The sequence below is a fragment of the Gorilla gorilla genome, chromosome X (genome assembly GCF_029281585.2).
Source record: "Gorilla gorilla gorilla isolate KB3781 chromosome X, NHGRI_mGorGor1-v2.1_pri, whole genome shotgun sequence".
In the NCBI taxonomy this organism is placed as follows: domain Eukaryota; kingdom Metazoa; phylum Chordata; class Mammalia; order Primates; family Hominidae; genus Gorilla; species Gorilla gorilla.
In genome coordinates, this window is record NC_073247.2 from 11,671,236 (window position 1) to 11,693,169 (window position 21,934).

Sequence of the window (21,934 nt, forward strand, 5' to 3'; positions counted from 1 at the left end):
CTGCAGAACGGATACCCTTTACAGAGGCGAGCAAGAATCCTGGAATAACCTCTGCTCTCAGGGCAGCACTGAGCAGGACATTTTTGTTCGTTTGCGTTGTAAAATGTAGACTTTATTATGATGTAGGTATGGTGGGGCCAACAGATCAGGAGACTGCCGTTAAGCAAGTGGTTTGTTACTCACAGGTCCCAAGAGGAGGGGCGTGTGACACCACTCAGGACCACACAGGGGCGCACCAAGTTTGGTCAGGTGGGAATACAAAGGAGACCAGAGCTCTCACTGTAGTTTCCAAGGGAAGGAACAGGCGAGTAGGCTTACAGTTGGCTAGTGTGAATGATTTCAGCAGGCTCTGGGGCATAGGGGCTGTCCCTGACTCTCTGGTACCTGGCTTTGGGGTGGTTAGGGCAGGTGGAGAGTGACATGGAATATGCAACCCCAATAAAGGAGATGGTTGGGGGGTGGATTCCGGATTGATGGGTTTGCATATGAAAGACAGGTTCATAGGTGGGCTCTTCACCACCTCTGGGGATTCGCTAGCTATGGGAGGGGCAGGGTCTCTAGGGTTGACAAGGCCACGAAAGTCATGCATCAGAACACAGAAAATAAAAGACTTGGTTAATACAGTTTGCTTCATAGCTGCTGATATCACACGTGCAGATAGCATCTCACTTGAATTTCTGGTTAAGACAAGTGATCCACATTTTGAGGGAGATTTGTACTTCTTTTTCTTCCTTCCACTTGTCCTCCCTTCCTTCTCTCCATCTTTCCTTCCTTCCTTCCCTCTTTCCTTCCTTCCTCCTTCCTTCTCTTTTTCCTTTCTTCCTTCATTCCTTCCTTCATTCTTTCCTTCCCTCCCTCTTTCCTTCCCTCCCTCCCTCTTTCCTTCCCTCCCTCTTTCTTTTCTTCATTCCTTCCTTCCCTCCCTTTTTCCTCCCTTCCTCCTTCCTTCCTTCTTTCCTTCCTTCCTTCCCTCCCGCTTTCCTTCTTTCCTTTCCTCTTTCCCTCCTTTCTTCTTTACTTCCTTGTCTCACTCCTTCTTTCTTCTTTTCCTTTTTCCTTCCCTCCCTTTCCTTCCTTTCTCCTTCCATCCTTTCCTCTTCACTTCTTTCTCTCACTTTTTCCTTCCTTCTTCCCTTCCCTTCCTTTCCTCTTTACTTCCTTCTCTCACTCTTTCCTTCCTTATTTCCCTCTTTCCTTCCCTCCCTCTTTCCTTTCTTTCCTCCCTCTTTCCTTCCTTTCTTCCTCCTTCCTTCTGTCCATCTTCTAACCCTTCCCTCCTTCTTTTATAAAATATGTGTAGAGCCCACACTCTGTGCCCAGCATACAGGGAAATGAATTAGACAAAGATAAACATGTTGTCTGCCTCAAGGACATTTCGTTCCCCTGGGTAAGATACCAACCACTCTAAATACACAGATGTGTCTGGCAATAATCCAGAACTTTCCAGATCTCACGTCTTCCAGTTATGAATGAACTTCAAAGGAAGAAGAGGAAAGGGAGAAGCAGTGATTCTGGACGGAGGGTTAGAGAACAATCTTCCAAGGAGGGGCTCCTGAGCTGATGTTGTGACGGTGAGAGCAAAAGTCTAGCAGGCCTGGGATATTCCAGGAAGAGGAAGGCGGCTGGCTGGCTGGCTGGAGCCAAGCACATGGAAAGAGGGAAGAGAGGAGGGAAGAAGGTGTAGGGGCACCCCAGAGTTCGTGAGCTTCTCTCTGGCAGACAGGGCGTCATCACAGGGCTCTGAGACAATCTGTGATATGTTTCACAGGAAGGAATAGATTCATGGAGAATCCACTCGAGCTGGAGGAAGACAAGGTTATCAAGGGTCTCCTGAAGCAGCTGCAGGGACTGACGGGGGAGCTCCGCCACAGTTCAGCACAGGTGGTATGAGAGGTGGCTGGATTCAGAATATGTCTCACAGGTACCGGCAACAGGGGTGCTGGTGGGAGTCAGACTTCTCGCATTCAAAATAAAAAGAAATCACAAGACAAGGACAGAGAGGGGGACACGATGAGGCAAGAATGACTCCTTGTACTGGGGGCTGAGAAAATTCAAGAAGGGAATTTCCATGAATTCCCTTGAGAAGGAAAGACTGAGGGAAAAGTGGATTTTGCAGGCAGGTAGTCAGGAAAGTCCCTTTCTGTGAATTATTATAGGCACATATGATCTTTTTCAAGTTAGGAGATTATTTTGTTCAACATATTTGGAATGTTCTTTATTAAAATATAAAGCCTAAGTGTCCACCAACAGACAATTTGATTTTTTAAAATATGGCACATATATACCATGGAATACTACACAGCCATGAAAAGGAATGATGTTGTGTCTTTTGCAGCAACATGAAGGGAACTGGAGGCCATTATCCCAAGTGAAATGGCTCAGAAACAGAAAGTCAAGTACCACGTTATCCCTTATAAGTGGGAATTAAATAATGTGTACACATTGACATAGAGCATAAAATAATAGACATCGAGGACTCAGAAGTGTCACAGGGTGGGATGGGATGAGGGATGAGAAATTACCTATTGGCTACCATGTACGTTATTTGAGTGATGTCCTCACTAACAGCCCAAACATTACCACTATGCAATATATTCATGTAACACAAGTGTACTCATACCCACAAAATCTATAAAAATACAAAGGTAATTTAAATAGAAATAAGGATTATAAATCATTCCACTATAAAGACACACACACGTATGTTTATTGCAGCACTGTTCACAATAGTAAAGACTTGGAACCAACCCAAATGCCCATCAATGATAGACTGAATAAATAAAATGTGGCACATGGACACCATGGAATACTATGCAGCCAGAAAAAAGGATGACTTCATGTCCTTTGCAGGGACATGGATGAAGCTGGAAACCATCATTCTCAGCAAACTAACACAAGAACAGAAAACTAAACACCACATGTTCTCACTCACAAGTGGGAGTTGAACAATGAGAATACATGGACACAGGGAAGGGAACATCACACACCAGGGCCTGTCAGGAGGTGAGGGACTAGGGGAGGGGTACCATTAGGACAAACACCTAATGTAGATGACAGGTTGATGGGTGCAGCAAACCACCATGGCACGTGTATACCTATGTAACAAACCTGCACGTTCTACACATGTACCCCAGAACTTAAAGTATAATAAAATAAAATAAAACAATAAAGCCTATGCTGCTTTTCCATTTCACCTTTCCCAAGTGTAAAATGTTGTGTCTCCTCTCCCCCCAGAATAATTCCTATGTTGAAAATATACAATCGCCAGGGTGATGGTATCAGGAGGTGGGGCCTGCGGAGGAGGCTTCAACATATAATCTGCTATTTGTCAGCCCGTACATTTCGTTGTCAGTATTGTGCGAACAATCCTCTTGGTGTGTAAGACTTTCATTTTTCTTTTTCTTAATACACGCATGAATCGATGAAAAGGTATGTTCACTTAGAAAATTGCAGAATAAGTTTTCCATATGCTTAGGTTTTCTGGTGTATCCCTTGTAACCCGAAGATAGAACCTGTACAATGACATTCCCATGTTCCTGAGCCAAGCTGAGGGACTTGGAAATACTATATGTCGTATCAGTAGATGTATTGATGTTCTTAATTTACTAAGTTTATTTTAAAAATAGGAATGTATTATTAAATTGTAATTACAGACACACAGTACGCATATATACTGTGTGTGTATACATGTGTGTCTCTGTGTGGGTGTGTCTGTGTGTGTACATACATATTTCTCAGCCCCAATGCCAACTTCCTAGTCAATAAAGAAATCTCTAAAATCTTCCAGCTAAACTTGGAAAAGCAGCAAGTATCCATCCTGTTCTCTGTGATGCTTTTTTTTTTTTTGAGCTGGGGTCTCACTACATTGCCCAGGCTGCAGTGCAGTGGTGCAATCATGGCTCGCTGCAGCCTCGACCTCCTGGACTCAAATGATCCTCCTGCCTCAGCCTCCCAAGTAGCTGGGACTACAGGTGTGAGCCACCACACTTGGCTAATTTTTTTTACTATTTTTTTTTGTAAAGATGGGGTCTTGCTGTGTTGCCCAGACCGGTCTTGATCTCCGGGGCTCAAGTCATCCTCCCACCCCGGCCTCCCAAAGAGCTGGATTCCAGGAGTGCACCCTGTCATTTAACATGCTACTGGAGATCTTACCCAACATGGTCAGACAAATAATTACAACAGACACAAGAACTGCAGAGGGAGAGTCAAAATATACTTTGCAGATGATATGATGGTATGCCAGGAAAAAACTAACAAAATCAACATTAAATAAATCCAAGAAGAGAATTCAGGAAGGTAGTCAGATAGAAAATTCAGAAGCAAATGTCAATAGCTTCCATAAATACACAAACAATTGGCAGGTTAAAAAGGTAGGGGAAGAGACAGTCCTGCTTATAATATAGAAACAACAGCAACACTGAAATGAGCCTTGGTCATCGAGAGTGTGCAAAACCTCTATCAGGAAACCTAAAGACATAAAAGTAGAGTTGAGGCCATGGAAAGATGCCCTCGGGTCTCGGTGAGGACGTCATGCCACATGGTTTTGGAGGTGCCCGTGGGGTCTTCCCTGAAAACGCACAGTGAGCCGTGATTGTGCCACTGCACCGCAGCCTGGGCAAGGTAGCGAGACCCCAGCTCAAAAAAAAAAGAAAAAAGGCATCACAGATTGCAGAATGGATCCTTGCTGCATTTCTAACTTTAGCTAGAAGAGTTTAGTGTTTTCCTTATGGACCAGGAAGCTGACACTGGGGCTGAGAAGTATGTATGTACCCACACAGACACCCCCGCACACAACAGGTTGCAACAATCGCCCGACACCACCCACCCGGTGCCTCTGCAGATGGGGAACATGTTTTGCAAGATCGGGCTTCCTCAGGGTTTTGGGTTTTCACAGCCAATGACTCGGCATGACCAGAGAACCGGCTGACGCTCCTTCTACCCAATTCCTCGCCGTCTCTTTTTTCACAGGTGTGAGGCACCTACACCGTCACCTGAAAGCCTTCCTCCACTCTTCTGCCAGCACCTGTTTGACCCTTCACACACAGTTCCCCTAGTAAATCTCTGGCCCATCACGTTCCTTCTTGGTGTGTGCTTCTCCAAAGACCCAAATGGGTCAGGCGCAGTGGCTCATGCCTGTAATCCCAGCACTTTGGAAAGCCAAGGCAGGCAGATCGCTTGAGCCCAGGAGTTCAAGACCAGCCTGGGCAACATAGTGAAGCCCCATTGCTACAAAACAAAAAAAAAAGGCACAAAAAAATTAGCCAGGCATGGTGGCACACGGCTGTCATCCCAGCTACCAGGGAGGCTGAGTTCAGAGGATCACGCAAGCCTGGGAGGTTGAGGCTGTAGTGAGCTCTGATCATACCACTGCACTCCAGCCTGGGTGACAGAGCAAGACTGTCTCAAAACAAAACAAAAAAAAAGACGGCCGGGCACGGTGGCTCATGCCTGTAATCCCAGCACTTTGGGAGGCCGAGGCGGGTGGATCACAAGGTCAGGAGATCGACACCATCCTGGTTCACACGGTGAAACCCGGTCTCTACTAAAAATACAAAAAATTAGCCTGGCGTGGTGGCAGGCGCCTGCAGTCCCAGCTACTCGGAAGGCTGAGGCAGGAGAATGGCGTGAACCTGGGAGGCAGAGCTTGCAGTGAGCCGAGATTGTGCCACTGCACTCCAACCTGGGCAACAGAACCAGACTCCATCTCACAAAAAAAAAAAAAAAAGACAAAAAAAACCCCAAACTTTGTCCAATCCAGAGTTGACAGACACCTAAGTTTGATTCCATGTCTTTGCTTTTATGAACAGTGCTACGATGAACACACAGTACGTGTGTCTTTTTGGTAGAATGACTTACTTTCCCTTGGGTAGATACCCAGTAATGGGATTGCTGGCTCAAATGGTAATTCAATTCTTAGGAAGATGTGGTGCATCTATGCCATGGAATACTATGCACCCATTAAAAAGAATGAAATCATGTCCTTTGCAGCAATATAGATGCAAGAGGAGGCCATTGTCCTATGTGAACTAACACAGAGCCAGGAAACTAAATATCAGACGTTCTCACTTCTTACTGGGAGGTAAACATCAAGTACACATGGACATAAAGATGGGAACAATAAACACTGAGCAATTCAATGGGGCAAGGAAGGGATGGGGCAAGGGTTGGAAAACTATTGAGTGCCATGCTGACTACCTGGATGACGGGATCCTTGTGCTCCAAACCTCAACATCACACAATATACCCAGGGAACAAACCTGCACACGTACCCCCGAATCTAAAATAGAAGTTGAGGCCAGATGCGGTGGCTCACACCTGTCATCCCGGCGCTTTGGGAGGCTGAGACGGGTGGATCGCGAGGTCAGGAGTTCAAGACCAGCCTGGCCAACATGGTGAAACCGCATCTCTACTAAAAGTACAAAATTTAGCTGGGCGTGGTGGTGCGTGCACCTGTAATCCCAGCGACTCGGGAGGCTGAGCCAGGAGGATCGCTTGAACCCGGGAGGTGGAGCTTGCAGTGAGCTGAGATCACGCCAGTGCACTCCAGCCTGGGCGACAGAGCCAGACTCCGTCTCAAAAAAAAATTTTTTTTTAATTTAAAAAATAAAATAGAAGTTGGAGGGGGAAAAAATCTAAACTGATACAATCCTAAAGGTGTCAGAATGACCCAAGTCGATATGCAAATTTGATGAGATCCAATAAAGATAGTTCACAGAATTTCTTCTAGGCAAACTGGACGAATCGATTCGAAAATTGCTGTGGGGAAAAGAATTTCAAACGAGGCGGCAAAGAGGAAAATTCTGATATGTACAAAGATTGAGAACACAACGGCCCTGTAGGAGATTAAAACATTTGAGAAGCTTCTATAATTAAACGGGAGGTACTACAGGCATTAATGGAGGAACGAACAGGGTACAATTTCCAGAAATAGGCCAACTGCATGTGGAAATTGAGTATACGACAAAAGAGGCAAAAGATGGGCGTTTTAATAAACTGTGTTGGGGCACGTGAAGCCACATTAGGAAACAGATAAAATTAGTGCCAGACCTCATAGCATGCATGAGTGAACTCCAAGGCAAAAAGAAAGTTAAACCATGAGAAGATTGCAAGAAAGCAGGAATCATTAGTTTAACCTCCACAGAAAGAAAATGCTTCCTAAACGAAAATTCAGAAAGATGGTTAGATAGATTTCACTATTTAAAAAACTACTTGTTTAAAAAACAGGCCGGGCAGTGGCTCATGCCTGTAATCCCAGCACTTTGAGGGCTGAGGTGGGGGTATCGCTTGAGGCCAGAAGCTCAGGACCAGCCTGGGAAACAGAGAGAGGCCTCATCTCTACAAAAAATTTAAAAAATTAACCGGGTGTGGCGGTGCGTGCCTGTAGTTCCAGCAAGCTGGGAGGCTGAGATGGGAGGATCACTTGAGTCCAAGGGATGGAGGTTGCAGTGAGCCAAGATCGTGCCACTGCACTCCAGACAGAACAAGACACTATCTCAAAAAAAAATCACATGGTAAAAAACAAAACAAATCTCCATAAGCAAAGTAAAAAATAAATAATGAGCTGGAAGAAAATTTGCAACTTCCATCAGAAATATTAACAGCTATTTTTCAGATATCTAAAAAGTTCAACTCCAGAAAAACCCCAAACATGCTACAAAGAAAAGGACAAAAATAAGATTTTGTATACAGAACAGGCTCAAATGGCCCTCAACACATACGTTCTCCTTTATATCTAATAACAGACATCCTAATTCAGACCATACTGAAATACTATTTCTTTTTTTTTTTTAAAGTTCTGGGATACATGTGCAGAACGTGCAGGTTTGTTACATAGGTATACATGTGCCACGGTGGTTTGCTGCACCTGACAACCCATCATCTAGCTTTTAAGCCCTGCATGCATTAGGTATTTGTCCTAATGCTCTCCCTCTCCTTGTTCCCCAGCCCCCAACAGGCTCTGGTGTGTGATGTCCCCCTCCCTGTGTCCCTGTGTTCTCACTGTTCAGCTCCTACCTGTAAGTGAGAACATGTGGTGTTTGGTTTTCTGTTCCTGCGTTATTAGGCTGAGAATGATGCCTTCCAGCTTCATCCATGTCCCTGCAAAGGACATGAACTCATCCTTTTTATGGCTGCATAGTATTCCATGGTGTATTTTTCTAATCTTTTCTTTTTTGAGATGGAGTCTCGCTCTGTCGCCCAGGCTGGAATGCAGTGGCGCAATCTCGGCTCAATGCAAGCTCCACCTCCCGGGTTTACGCCATTCTCTCACCTCAGCCTCCCGAGTAGCTGGGACTACAGGCGCCTGCCACCACGCCCGGCTAATTTTGTTTTTGTATTTTTAGTAGAGACGGGGTTTCACCGTGTTAGCCAGGACGGTCTCGATCTCCTGACCTCGTGATCCGCCCGCCTCGGCCTCCCGAAGTGCTGGGATTACAGGCATGAGCCACCACGCTCGGCCCCATGGTGTATATGTGCCACATTTTCTTTATCCAGTCTATCATTGATGGGCATTTGGGTTGGTTCCAAGTCTTCACTATTATAAATAGTGCTGCAATAAGCATCCGTTTGCATGTGTCTTTATAGTACAAGGATTTATAATCCTTTGGGTTTATACCCAGTAATGGGATTTCTGGGTGAAATGGTATGAAATACTATTTCTTATCTATCAGATTGAGAAAAATTCCAAAGCACTGGCATCAAACTTCTCTAATAAGGCTGTGGACCTCGGGCACTCAGAGACAGTGTGGGCGGGAAGGCAAAAGGGCAAAGACCCTATGGGAGTAAGTTGAGTAATATCCAATGCAGTGACACATGGATGCATCCTTCGATCCAGCAAAATCACCTCTAGGAATCTACCCTCAAGATACAAGGTGGACTGCCAATGTGAACCGAAGGTGACTCATTGCTTGCTAATAAAATGAAGAAATAACCCTACAAAGACAATGGCAAAGGATGATGCTGGAAGAGGGGAGCCTCCAAAGAGACGGTGATGAATCTCCCACCCCATCATGCCTGCCATGTTTCCGATTCCCAGTGTCCATCAGAGAAACCAGGGGCAAGGCTGAGACAACGTGAATCTACAGAGAATGAAAAGTCTCTTCTCTTCTGACGGATTTATGGCTGCGAAGGTTTTGACAAAAAGTTTCCGGAATGGCACTGCAGGCAGGAACGTAGGATCCAACTCAACCTTCCTTTTACAGATACGAGATCTTGAGGACTCAATTATCCAAGAGAGAGGAGGGGAGTCGGAGTCCCCCAACACGCTCACTTCCCACAGTTCTCGTTGCAAATCACGCTTTCACCCCTTACCCACTTAGCCTCCGTTTGTCCCTGGTTAAAAGGCAAGGGAACAGGTTTGGGGTGCATTGTATGCAGTGGGAAAGGCCATCTGTATAACGTCAGGACCGCCACATGCTCTCGTCTTTACACGGATGAAATATGTCACGGCTCTGACTGTCAAAAACAAAAAGCACAGAAAGCAGGCAACAGCCTGTTTTTTTTTTTTTTTTTTTTAGGGATGGAGTCTCGCTCTTGTCGCCTAGGCTGGAGTGCAATGCCACGATCTCGGCTCACTGCAACCTCCCACTCCCAGGTTCAAGTGATTCTCCTGCCTCAGGCTCCCAAGTAGCTGGGATTACAGGCGTCCGCCAACACGCCCGGCTAGTTTTTTTTTGATATTTTTAGTAGAGATGGAGTTTCACCATGTTGGTCAGGCTGGTCTCGAACTCCTGACCTCGTGATCTTGAGCACACAGTCCTCATCTGTCATCTCAAAGCAAGGCAAAGAGGCAAACTTCACAGTTAACACACAATGGACCAGAACAGAGGTTTCCAAACGTCCCCACTTCATAGCATACATGCTACCCAGAAAACCTGTTCACAGCACTCTCAGCAAAAAAAAAGTTTCTTTTTTATATATACAAAATTTTTGATATATAAATTTTACATATATTTTATAAAATGTATTTTATAAATTTTATAAAGTTAAAATTATATAAATGTTAAAATATATTTTATAAAAGTTTAAAATATATAAAATATGTACATTTTATATATTGTATAATATATAAAAATATATTTTATTTAATAAATTTATATTATATACTTATACCTAATAAATTTATATTATATACTTATATCTAATAAATTATATAACATTTATATAATAAATGTATATTATATAACATTTATATAATAAATGTTTATTATATAATATTTATATAATAAACATTTATATAATAAACGTATATTATATAACATTTATATAATAAACGTATATTATATAACATTTATATAATAAATGTATATTATATAACATTTATATAATAAATGTATATTATATAACATTTATATATAATAAATTTATATTATATAATATTTATATGATAAATTTATTTTCCATAATATTTATATATAATAAATGTATATGATAATATTAAAATATATATTTTATATAATAAATGTATAAAATTTATATGTAATATATAATTTTATATTTTATAAAATTTTAAAAATACAAAATATGTATATTATATATTATATAAAATATATAAAATTATATTTTTAATATATATTTTAAAAATCCAAGGTGATGGTGTTGAGAGGTGGGGTTTTGGAGAAGTCATGAGGTCATGAGAATGGAACCTGAAGCATGAGATGAGTGTCCTTACAAAAGGGGCCCCAGAGAGCTCCCTCACACCTTCCACCGTGTGAGGTCACAGCAAGAAGGCGCCATCCTAGATGGAAGTGGGTCCCCACCAGACACTGAATCTGCCACTACTCAGGAGGCTGAGGTGGGAGGATCACTCGAGCCCAGGAGCTCGAGGCTGCAGTGAGCTATGATTGCACCACTGCACTCCAGCCTGGGCGACAGAACAAGACCCTGTCTCAAAATAAATAAATAAAAGAAAATTAAAAAGAGTTAAAAAAAATAGAGCTTCCAGGAGTTGTGGACAACATCGAATAACCTCATACTACACATAATTGGAATCCCCGAAGAAAACAGAGGAAATGTTTTAAGGTGATGGCTGAAGTTTTTGCAGAGAGAGGACAGAAGAATCATTTTAATTTCCTTCTCTGTGGCTTTGTGTATTTTCTAAATCTAAGTGGACATCAATTACTATCCTTTTACAATTAACCATTTTCTCAGTCAACACAGCCTTCCAAACACATACTTAATTTGCATAAACAAACAAGATATTTCATACTAATTTGACAAGAAAGTTCTGCCTAGTGCGGTCACAATTGACAGTTAATAAATGTGTAACTTTTAAGAGGCAATCGTGTGTGTTATTTAACATCAGACTGGTGTTTCCCACTGGTATTTTCATTAGATTTTTAAAAAAAAATCTTTATCACAACTCATGAATCTGTAGGATATAACGAATTTAAGTTGAGGCCAGGAAATATGCATTGACTTCTTGTATTTCTCTGATTTCACACATGTGCAGGAGGTCACCCCACAGTAGAAGAGGTTCCCTGTGCAGTGGGGTCCCCTGTTTGCAATGGGAGGGTCATTTTCATTCCACTTTTTTGTCTCAAACACAGGGGGTCCAATCATGCACCTTTCTGCTTGTGACGATATAAAAGCAGCCTTCATCTATTCTACACGGGGCAAATAACACAATAGGCCTCCATGGTTCTCCGGGCTGATACCCAGCCTGCCTCACACATAAGGCCAATGATGACTGAGGACAGATACCTTGCTGTAGACTCTCTGCACACCACTGCCTGACCAAGTGCCAGGCATAAGACAAGCACCCCATAAATGTTCATTGACTGAATGAATGAGCTCACCCATCCATTGATGAGTCAATCAGAGATGAAAGGTTGACACTCCCTTCCCTGAAAGGGCAAGACAGATGGACTATGGACTGAATGTGTGTGTCTTCCCAAAATTCCTACGTTCAATCCTCACCCTCAAGGTGATGGTGTTAGGAGGTGGGGTCTTTGAAGGTGATGAGGTCGTGAGGGTGGGGCCCCATCAATGGGATGTGTGCCTTTATAAAAGGGACCCCAGAGAGCTCCCTCGTCCCCTTCCACCATATGAGGACACAGCTACAAGGCACCATCTATGAACCAGGAAGTGGGTTCTCACCAGACACTGAATCTGCCCCCACCTTGATCTTGGACTTCCAACCTCCAGAACTGTGAGCAATAAATATCTGTAATTTATAATCCACCCAGGCTATGGTATTTTTGTTGTAGCAGCCTGAATGGCACTAAGAAAAGATGCAAATAATACTTCCCAGGCCCTCATCCCCGTCCCTGAGGGGGGCTGTTTCACAACCAAGTTGACACTGGAAATCTTAGCCCTTTCTAAGGCAGAGCCCAAGACAGTTTTTTGCAATAGATTTATTCCATCAGCTGGTCTCTCCGCATTTCGTGGAGTTGAAGTGAAGCGTCCACACAGCGTCTTGGAGACACAAGTGGGAACATTGGCCCTGGGTCATCAGTGAGGATATGAATTTCAAACTAGATGACACAGTTTGGACAGACAGTTTTTGCCAACAGATTTATTCCATCAGCAGCTCTCTCTCTCTGCATTTTACGGAGTTGAAGTGAAGAGTCCACATGGCCTCTTGGAGACATGAGTGGAAACCACTGGCCCTGGGTCCTAACTGAGGATATGCATTTCAAACTAGATGATATAGTTTGGATGTGTGTCCCCACCCAATCTCCAATCTTATGCGGAACTGTAATCCCCTGTGTTAGAGGTGGGGCTTGATGGGAGATGACTGGATCATGGACATACGGTTCTCATGAATGGTTTTGCATTATCCTCTTGGTGCTATTTTCATGAAAGTGAGTGAGTGAGTTAGTACGAGACCTGGTTGTTTAAAAGTGTGTGGCACCTCTTCTCTCTCTTGCTCCTGCTCCCACCACGTCAGACGTGCCTGCTTTCCCTTCATCTTCGTCTGTGATTGTAAGGTTCCTGAGGCCTCCACAGAAACCAACCAGAAGCCGCCATGCTCCCCGTACAGCCTGCAGAACTCTGAGCCAATGAAAACTGTTTTCTTTATAAATTACCCAGCCTCATGGATTTCTTTATAGCAGTGCCAGAATGGACTCATCCACTGGCCTTTATTGCCCTTACAGGTTGCAATAGGGAGTATCAGGGCCATGGTAGGAAGAAACAGTGAAAAAGTTGGTAGAACCCCAAGTCCCTAAATGAACAGTCCAATCAGAGGAGCCCAGCTGATGTCTAGATTATATGTTAGGAATTCTTGAATGCATCTTAAAAAAAAAAAAGTTCCGATTTCAAGGAAAAAAAAAAAACCAGTCATAACTAGACATGTAGCCGATGTTCGTCAAAAGCTATAAAACCACCTTGCAAAGCAAAACCAGATCAAGAGAGGAGGCACTGAGAACCATGAGATCTAAAGTCAGTAACTATGAACTCTCCCCCAGAAATAAAATGCCCTGGTTAGTAAAGATGAAAATAAAATTGGTTTAAAGGGAAAAATGACAGCCGTATAGGGAATCACATCTCCATACCTAAATGAACGCGAGGATGACTCTACACTTAAACAGTTCCGATTTGCGAGACGTTAACAAAATGACCCAAAGCTTGAAAAACGACGCCCACAGGTTTAAGTGTTTGAGTCTTGTTTCTGGACCGTAAAATTAAAACAGAAAATTCGTTCTGCAAGAAAACGTTAAAGGGCCCCTTTTTCAAGATCTTTACCCCTTCTACATGGTCCCTGCCCTTTGGGGAAGTAGCACTTATAGCTTTATAACTTCAAAGCTTGAAGGACAGAGAGAGAGAGAAAGTGAACAAGAGAAAAGGAGAGAGACCGAGAAGTGAAAAAGAGAAAGGGAAGCAAAAAAGAGAAAGAGAGAGCAAAACAAGTGAATAAGAGAGAGAGAGGAAGAGAATGAACACCTTAAAAGAAATGAGGATTCCCCTGCTGCTGCTCACTGGGTCAGCCCCAGTGGGGCCTCTCCATCCAATGACCCTCAGCTTCTACTGGTTCCCATCCCAACAGGCACAGTGGGGACATGATATGAGCCTGCCTGCTTTTTGCTCCTCCAAGCTCTGAGCTCAGCAGTCCATGGCAGCCCTGGACAGAGTTTACCTCCCGCAACAGCACCCCGCAGCCTGTTCCACGCATCTCAGAGTTACCTCCTTTCTAGGTCTCCATGCTGAGCCCAAGGGATGCCCGGAGAAAAGGAACCAAAAGTTATTCCTGAGAGGGTATGACCGACAGTCCCTGATTCCTTTTTCCCCCACCCCTGAAAACATCCAGCTTGCTTTTCTGATGTTTTCTTAAGAAAGAAGTACTGACACCATTCTTGAAATAGGTTGTGCATTCAGGTGGGTTAGACTGAGCCAAAATCGAGACCCAGAGACACAGTCAGTGATATGGTTTCGCTGCATCCCCACCCAAATCTCATCTTGAGTTGTAGCTCTCATAATTCCCACGTACTGTGGGAGGGACCTGGTGGGAGGTAATTGAATCAAAGGGGCAGGTCTTTCCCATGCTGTTCTCGTGAAAGTTAAGTCTCACGAGATCTGATGGCTTTATAAAGGGAAGTTCCCCTGCACACGCCCTCTCTTGACTGCTGCCATGTAAGATAAGACATCCTTTGCTCTTCCACCATGATTGTGAGGCTTCCCCAGCCTTGTGGAACTGTGAGTTCATTAAACCTCTTTCCTTTATAAATTGCCCAGTCTCAGGTCTGTGTTTATCAGCAGCATGAGAGCAAACTAATACAGTCAGAGATGTCCCAGCCTCTGAGGACAGACACATGGAATTCAGTTTATGGTGAGTGAGGGAAATGCCACAAAACGCAGGCAGACATAGGGAGCTCTGGGAAATCTCTGCAGGGGCCCAGAGACTCTTTTAAATATTTCTAAAAACAGTGAGCATTTCCTGCAAATCAAAACCACAATGAGACACCAACTCACGCCAGTTAGAATGGCGATCATTAAAAAGTCAGGAAACAACAGATGCTGGAGAGGATGTGGAGAAATAGGAAGGCTTTTACACTGTCGGTGGGAGTGTAAATTAGTTCAACCATTGTGGAAGACAGTGTGTTGATTCCTCAAGGATCTACAACTAGAAATACCATTTGCCTCAGCAATTCCATTACTAGGTATCTATCCAAAGGATTATAAATCATTCTACTATAAAGACACATGCACATGTATATTTATTGCAGCACTGTTCACAATAGCAAAGACTTGGAACCAACCCAAATGTCCATCAACGATAGACTGGATAAAGAAAATGTGGCACATATATACCATGGAGTACTATGCAGCCACGAAAAAGGATGGGTTCATGTCCTTTGCAGGGACATGGATGAAGCTGGAAACCATCATTCTCAGCAAACTAACACAGGAACAGAAAACCAAAGACCACATGTTCTCACTCATAAGTGGGAGTTGAACAATGAGAACACATGGACACAGAGAGGGGAACATCACACACCAGGGCCTGTCAGGAGGTGAGGGGCTAGGGGAGGGACAGCATTAGGAGAAATACCTAATGTAGATGATGGGTTGATGGGTGCAGCAAACCACAATGGCACATGGATACCTGTGTAACAAACCCGCACGTTCTGTACGTGCATCCCAGAACTTAAAGTATAATTTAAAAAAGAAAGAAAGAAAAGAAAGAAAAAACAAAAGCAGGAAAAGAAAAAAAGACATAGCAGAGAGTGGGTAATTTATAAAGGAAAGAGGTTGCGTTGAGTCACAGGTCTGCATGGCTGGGGAGCCCTCAGGAAACTTAAAATCACAGCAGAAGGGGAAGCGAGGCACGTCTCACATGGCAGCAGGATAGAGAGAGAGAGAGCAAAGAAAACCGCACACTTTCACCATCAGATCTTGTGAGAAGCCCCTCACTATCATGAGAACAGCATGGGGGAAACCGCCCCCATAATCCAATCACCTCCATCAGGTCTTTCCCTTGACATGTGGAGATCACTTCGAGATGAGATTTGGGTGGGGACATACAGCCAAACCATATCAGCCTCCCAAAGTGCTAGAATTAACGGCATGAGCCACCGCACCTGGCCGATATCCCCCTTTTTATAAGGACACTAGTCATGTTGAATTCAGGTCTACCCTCGTGGCCTTTGCTTAACTTGATCATGTGCAATGAACTTACTATCAAATAAGGTCATATTCCCAGGTTACTGGGGGTTAAGACTCCAATTAATCTTTTTATGGAAACCTAATTTGAACCGTAACACCCCAATGAACACACATACACACACACACACACATACACACAAGCCGAGGCTTGAATACACACACACGCACACAGACATACCAGAGGCTGGGCGCGGTGACTCACACCAGGGGCTGGGCATGGTGACTCACACCAGTAATCCCAGCACTTTGGGAGGTGAGGCGGCCAGATCATGAGGTCAGGAGTTCGAGACCAGCCTGGCCAGCATGGTGAAACCCCATCTCTACTAAAAATACAAAAAATTAGTCAGGTATGGTGGCAGGTGCCTGTACTCCCAGCTACTCAGGAGGCTGAGGCAGGAGAGTCACTTGAAACCAGGAGGCGGAGGTGGCAGCGAGCCGAGATTGCGCCACTGCACTCCAGCCTGGGTGACAGAGCCAGACTCCATCTCAAAAAAAAAAAAAAAAGACACACCAGCACTGGTGAGAGGGAGCTCCTTAGGAGGATGGATGAGCCACGTGCATTCCCTCCCCGACTCTTGTCTCCACGAATTTGCTCTATTGTACTGAAAATCCCTCCCAGTCCCCCACGAAAGCGCAACTGCAAACAGATGTCATCGCTCTCAATCACCTAGAATGTCTCCCTCGTTTCTTTTCTTTCTTTTTTTTTTTGACATGGAATCTCACTCTGTCGCCAGGCTGGAGTGCAATGGCGCGATCTCTTCTCACTGCAACCTCCGCCTCCCGGGTTCAAGTAATTCTCCTGCCACAGCCTCTTGAGTAGCTGGGATTACAGGAATGTGCCACCATGCCCAGCTAATTTTTGTAACTTTTGTAGAGACAGGATTTCACCATGTTGGCCAGGCTGGTCTCGAACTCCTGACCTCAACTCATCTGCCTGCCTCAGCCTCCCAAAGTGCTACGATTACAGGCGTGAGCCAGTGGGCCCGGTCCGGCCCCTTATCACCTTTTCATCATGCGTTCATCACGGACTCATAGATGGCCAGTGCATCTGTCTCTGACATCACAGAATAAGTGCTGTTTCAGTTCAGTTCTGCCTGCAACTTAATCTCAGCTGCACCAGCCGTGACCGCGCACCCCATGCCAGCTGCTCCTGTCTGGACAGCTGCTGGTGTGTGTCACAGGTTATCCAGGATAGTGACACTATTCACAATAGCAAAGACATAGAATCCACCCAAATGCCCATCAACGATAGACTGGATAAAGAAACTGTGGTCCATAGACACCGTGGAATACTATGCAGCCATGAAAAAGGAACAAGATCATGTCCTTTGCAGGGACATGGATGGAGCTGGAAGCCATTATCCTCAGCAAACTAACGCAGGAACAGAAAACTCAACACAGCATCTTCTAAGTGGGAGCTGAATGATGAGAATACATGGACACAGGGAGGGGAACAACACACACTGGTGCCTGTTGAGGGGTGAGGTGGGGGAGGGAGAGCATCAGGAAGAATAGCTAATGGATGCTGAGCTTAATACCTACGTGATGGACTGATCTGTGCAGCAGAGAACCATGGTGCCTGTTTACCAATGTAACAAACCTGCACATCCTATACACGGACCCCGGAACTTCAATAAAAGGTGGAGCCAAAAACCAAAAGGAGACTGAGCGTTTGCCCCATGGAAATGCTGCTGCCTCTTTCCTCCTGAGTTCGGGGAGCTTTGCAGCCTCACGGCTCAATGAGGCCAGGCACAGCTGCGGTCTGCAGGGTTTGTGTGTAGATAACCATGCAACTCAAGTGAGGAGAAAGGTCACCGACGTCTCTGAGGGTTACACAGTTGGCAAAATGCATGATGTTGGTAGGGTGAGATGAGAGAAAGTTCCCTTCCAGACCCTGAGCTATGTTTAGAACTCTCTCAGTTCACTGTCCTAATTTTAACAATCTAACTTGGAGGGCTGACCTCGGTGGCAGCCAAGGTTTGGGGAAGGTACAAAAATAATAGGTGTCTGCACGCATAGCTCACTGCTCGCCACGAAGGAAACCAGAGGTGGTCCAAAGGTTCAAGTGTGTAAAAATTGAATCGTACAGATAGTAGACGGAAACCGGGTGGTTGTCGTAGTTGTTTCTTAAGATATAACCAAAACAGAGGCCAGGCACAGTGGCCCACGCCTGTAATCCCAGCACTTTGGAAAGCTGAGAAGGAAGGATCACTTGAGCTCAGGAGTTCCAGACCAGCGTGGGCAACATAGCAAGACCCCATCTCTACACGAAAATCAAAAAAATTAGTCAGGCGTCGTGAGAGTACCTACGGTCCCAATTACTCAGGGGGCTGAGATGGGAGGATCGCTTCAGCCCAGGAGTTTGAGGCTGCAGTGAGCTATGATTGCGCCACTGCACTCCAGCCTAGGCAGCAGAGTGAGACCCTGTCTCAAAAACAAACAAAGATATAATCGCAATAGAATGATAGTTACGAGAGGCTGCAAAGGAGGTGGGGAGGATAACGAGGGGTTAGTTAATGGGTACAGACATACAGTCAGATCCAAGGACTAAGTCCTCGTGTCTGATAGCACAGTACAGCAACGATAGTCAACAAGAATATATTGTATGTTTCAAAGTAGCTAGAAGATTTGAAATGTTCCCAGCACAAGAAAAATAATCAATGGGCTTGCGCACAGTGGCTCACGCCTATAATCCCAGCACTGCGGGAGGCCGAGGCGGGCAGATCACCTGAGGTCAAGAGTTCGAAACCAGCCTGGCCAACATGGTAAAACCCCATCTCTACCAAAAATACAAAAATTAGCCAGGCTTGGTGGCAGACACCTGTAGTCCCAGCTACTTGGGAGGCTGAGACAGCAGAATCATTTGAACCCAAGAGGCAGAGGTTGCAGTGAGCTGAGATCACGCCACTGCACTCCAGCCTGGGTGACAGAGGGAGACTCTGCCTCAAAAAAAAAAAAAAAAGGAAAGAAAAATAATCAATGTTGGGGGTGACGAATACCCTAAACACCCTGATTTGATCATCGAACCATAAATGTGTACGAATAGTCATAAATAGATCAGAGTTATATCTATCAGAATATCACAGGCACCCCATAAACATGTACAACCATTATGTATCAATAAAAAGTTAAAAATACATGTAATCTGATGTTTAAGATGGCTTTTCTAAAAAAAAAAATGCACAAGTTTTAGAAGAAAAACTATATACCTGACCTCATAAAAATGTTTAAGTTCTATATAATCAAAAGTGCCTCAAATAACATCCAAACGCAAATGACAAATTGGCAGCCCACAGATAAAGGAATTACTTTTTTGTCTATAAAGAGCTCTTCTTTTTTTTTTTTTTTTTTTTGACACGGAGTCTCGCTCAGTCGCCCAGGCTGGAGTACAGTTGCGCGATCTCGGCTCACTGCAAGCTCCGCCTCCTGGGTTCATGCCATTCTCCTGTCTCAGCCTCCCGAGTAGCTGGGACTACAGGCGCCCGCCACTACGCCAAGCTAATTTTTTTTGTATTTTTAGTAGAGACAGGGTTTCACCGTGTTAGCCAGGATGGTCTCGATCTCCTGACCTTGTGATCCGCTCGCCTCGGCCTCCCAAAGTGCTGGGATTACAGGCGTGAGCCACCGCGCCCGGTCTATAAAGAGCTCTTCTAACCAAACCCCAGTCCCTCTGCAAATGGGTAAAGGAAATGAATATGCAATTTGGAGATACGAAATAAAACATAAGCGTATGAAACAAAGTTCAGTCTCGCTCACAATGAAATAATGAATAAAGCAATTGTAAGCTTTCATTAATCAGATGGAACAGGTTAAAAAGTAGGGTTGTTATACAGAAAGCATATGCCTTGGAGAAGTTAGAAGTTTACATACTCAGTTCAAATGTACCCACCAAGACTGCATTTTCTTAGGAGGTAAGTTGACAATGACTCCTGAAAGGTGACAGGCAGCCAGGCCTGGTAGCTTATGCCTGTAATCCCAACACTTTGAGAGGCCAAGGTGGGAGGATCACCAGAGGCTAGGAGCATGAGGCCCAGCCTGGGCAACATAGCAAGACCCTACCTCTACAAAAATAAAAATAAATTAGCCAGATGTGGTGATGCTCGCCTGTAGTCCCAGCTACCCTGGAGGCTGAAATGGGAGGATCACTGGAGCCCAGGAGGTCGAGGCTGCGGCGAGCTATGATTGCACCACTGCACTCCAGCCTGGGTGACAGAGCAAGACGCTGTGTCTTTAAAATAAAGAAAAGAAAATTTACATGCATTTTCTTTTTGGCTCAGCTATTCCACTTCCAAGAATTACTTGCACAGATACACTCCCACACATATGCTAAGATATACGAGAAAACCATTCATGGCTGCCTTGTTTAGAATCAAAAACCGTTTAGTTTCATCGCCATTTTATAAAAGACTTTTTGCAGGTGTTATTTAAAAAGAAACATCTTATCGTTCTTAGCAACAACTTGGATGGCTCTCCAGGGAATTCTATCGAGTGAAGGAAAAACAGACACACGTGATTTGAAAAGGGTTACACTCTGTATGACTCCATTTATATGACATTCTTGACATGAGAAAAGGTACAGAAATAGAGAACAGACTAGTAATTCTCAGGGGTTCAGGACGGGAGAGGAGGTTGAGGTAGGATGCAGGTTGGTACAGAAATAGAGAACAGACTAGTAATTCTCAGGGGTTCAGGACGGGAGAGGAGGTTGAGGTAGGATGCAGGTTGGTACAGAAATAGAGAACAGACTAGTAATTCTCAGGGGTTCAGGACGGGAGAGGAGGTTGAGGTAGGATGCAGGTTGGTACAGAAATAGAGAACAGACTAGTAATTCTCAGGGGTTCAGGACAGGAGAGGAGGTTGAGGTAAGATGCAGAGAGAGAAACAGGAGGGGTTGTTAGTGAAAGAAATGCTCTGTGTGTTGAGGACAATGCTGGCTTCACAAACCTGCACACACTATGAAATTGCACAGAACTCAGTACAAAAACCCATACGGATACGAGTAAAACATAAGATCAATGCATTATTGCCTGAATGTGAATATCCTCCTTGTGACATGGTATTATTGCTTTCCAAGATGTTACCACTGGGGGAAGTAGACACAAGATTCTTTCCTATTATTTCTTACAACTGCTTATAAATCTACAATGATCTCAAAGTAAAAACCTCAATTGGAAAAAAAAAAAAAAGTCTAGGCAGGAAGCAGTGGGTCACACCTGTAATCCCAACACTTTAGGAGGTCAGGGTGAGACAATCACTTGAGGCCAGGAGTTTGAGATCAGCTTGGGCAACATAGCAAGACCCCATCTCTACAAAGAAATTTAAAACTTAGCCAGGCATGGTGGCTTGCATGTGTAGTCCCAGGTACGTGGGAGGCTGAGATGGGAGGATTGTTTGAGCCCAGGACTTGGAGGCTGCAGTGAGCTATGATTGCATTACTGCACTCCAGCCTGGGCAACAGAGCAAGATCCTGTCTCTAAAAATAAATGAATAGATAAGTAAGTAAATAAATAAATCTATGCTTATGCCATATGATATTTCATTCTTAAAAAACAGGAAAAACAAAAGTCCTATCCTTCTTGATCCTAGTAGAGTTGTTTTGAAAATATCTATATGTTTCATGGGGGCTGGGCGCAGTGGCTCACGCCTGTAATCCCAACACTTTGGGAGGCCAAGGCAGGCGGATCACGAGGTCAGGAGTTCGAGACCAGCCCGATCAACATGGTGAAACCCCATCTGTACTAAAAGTATAAAAATTAGCCGGGCATGGTAGCACACACCTGTAATCCCAGCTACTCGGGAGGCTGAGGCAGGAGAATCACTTGAACCCGGG

The 21,934-nt window shown here is 44.4% G+C and overlaps 1 protein-coding gene across 4 annotated transcripts in view; it reads right to left on the reverse strand.

Annotated features, from left to right (window-relative positions):
• DHRSX (dehydrogenase/reductase X-linked) overlaps positions 1–21,934 on the reverse strand; it is a 294,832-nt gene that overhangs the window by 209,655 nt on the left and 63,243 nt on the right. The window lies entirely within an intron of this gene.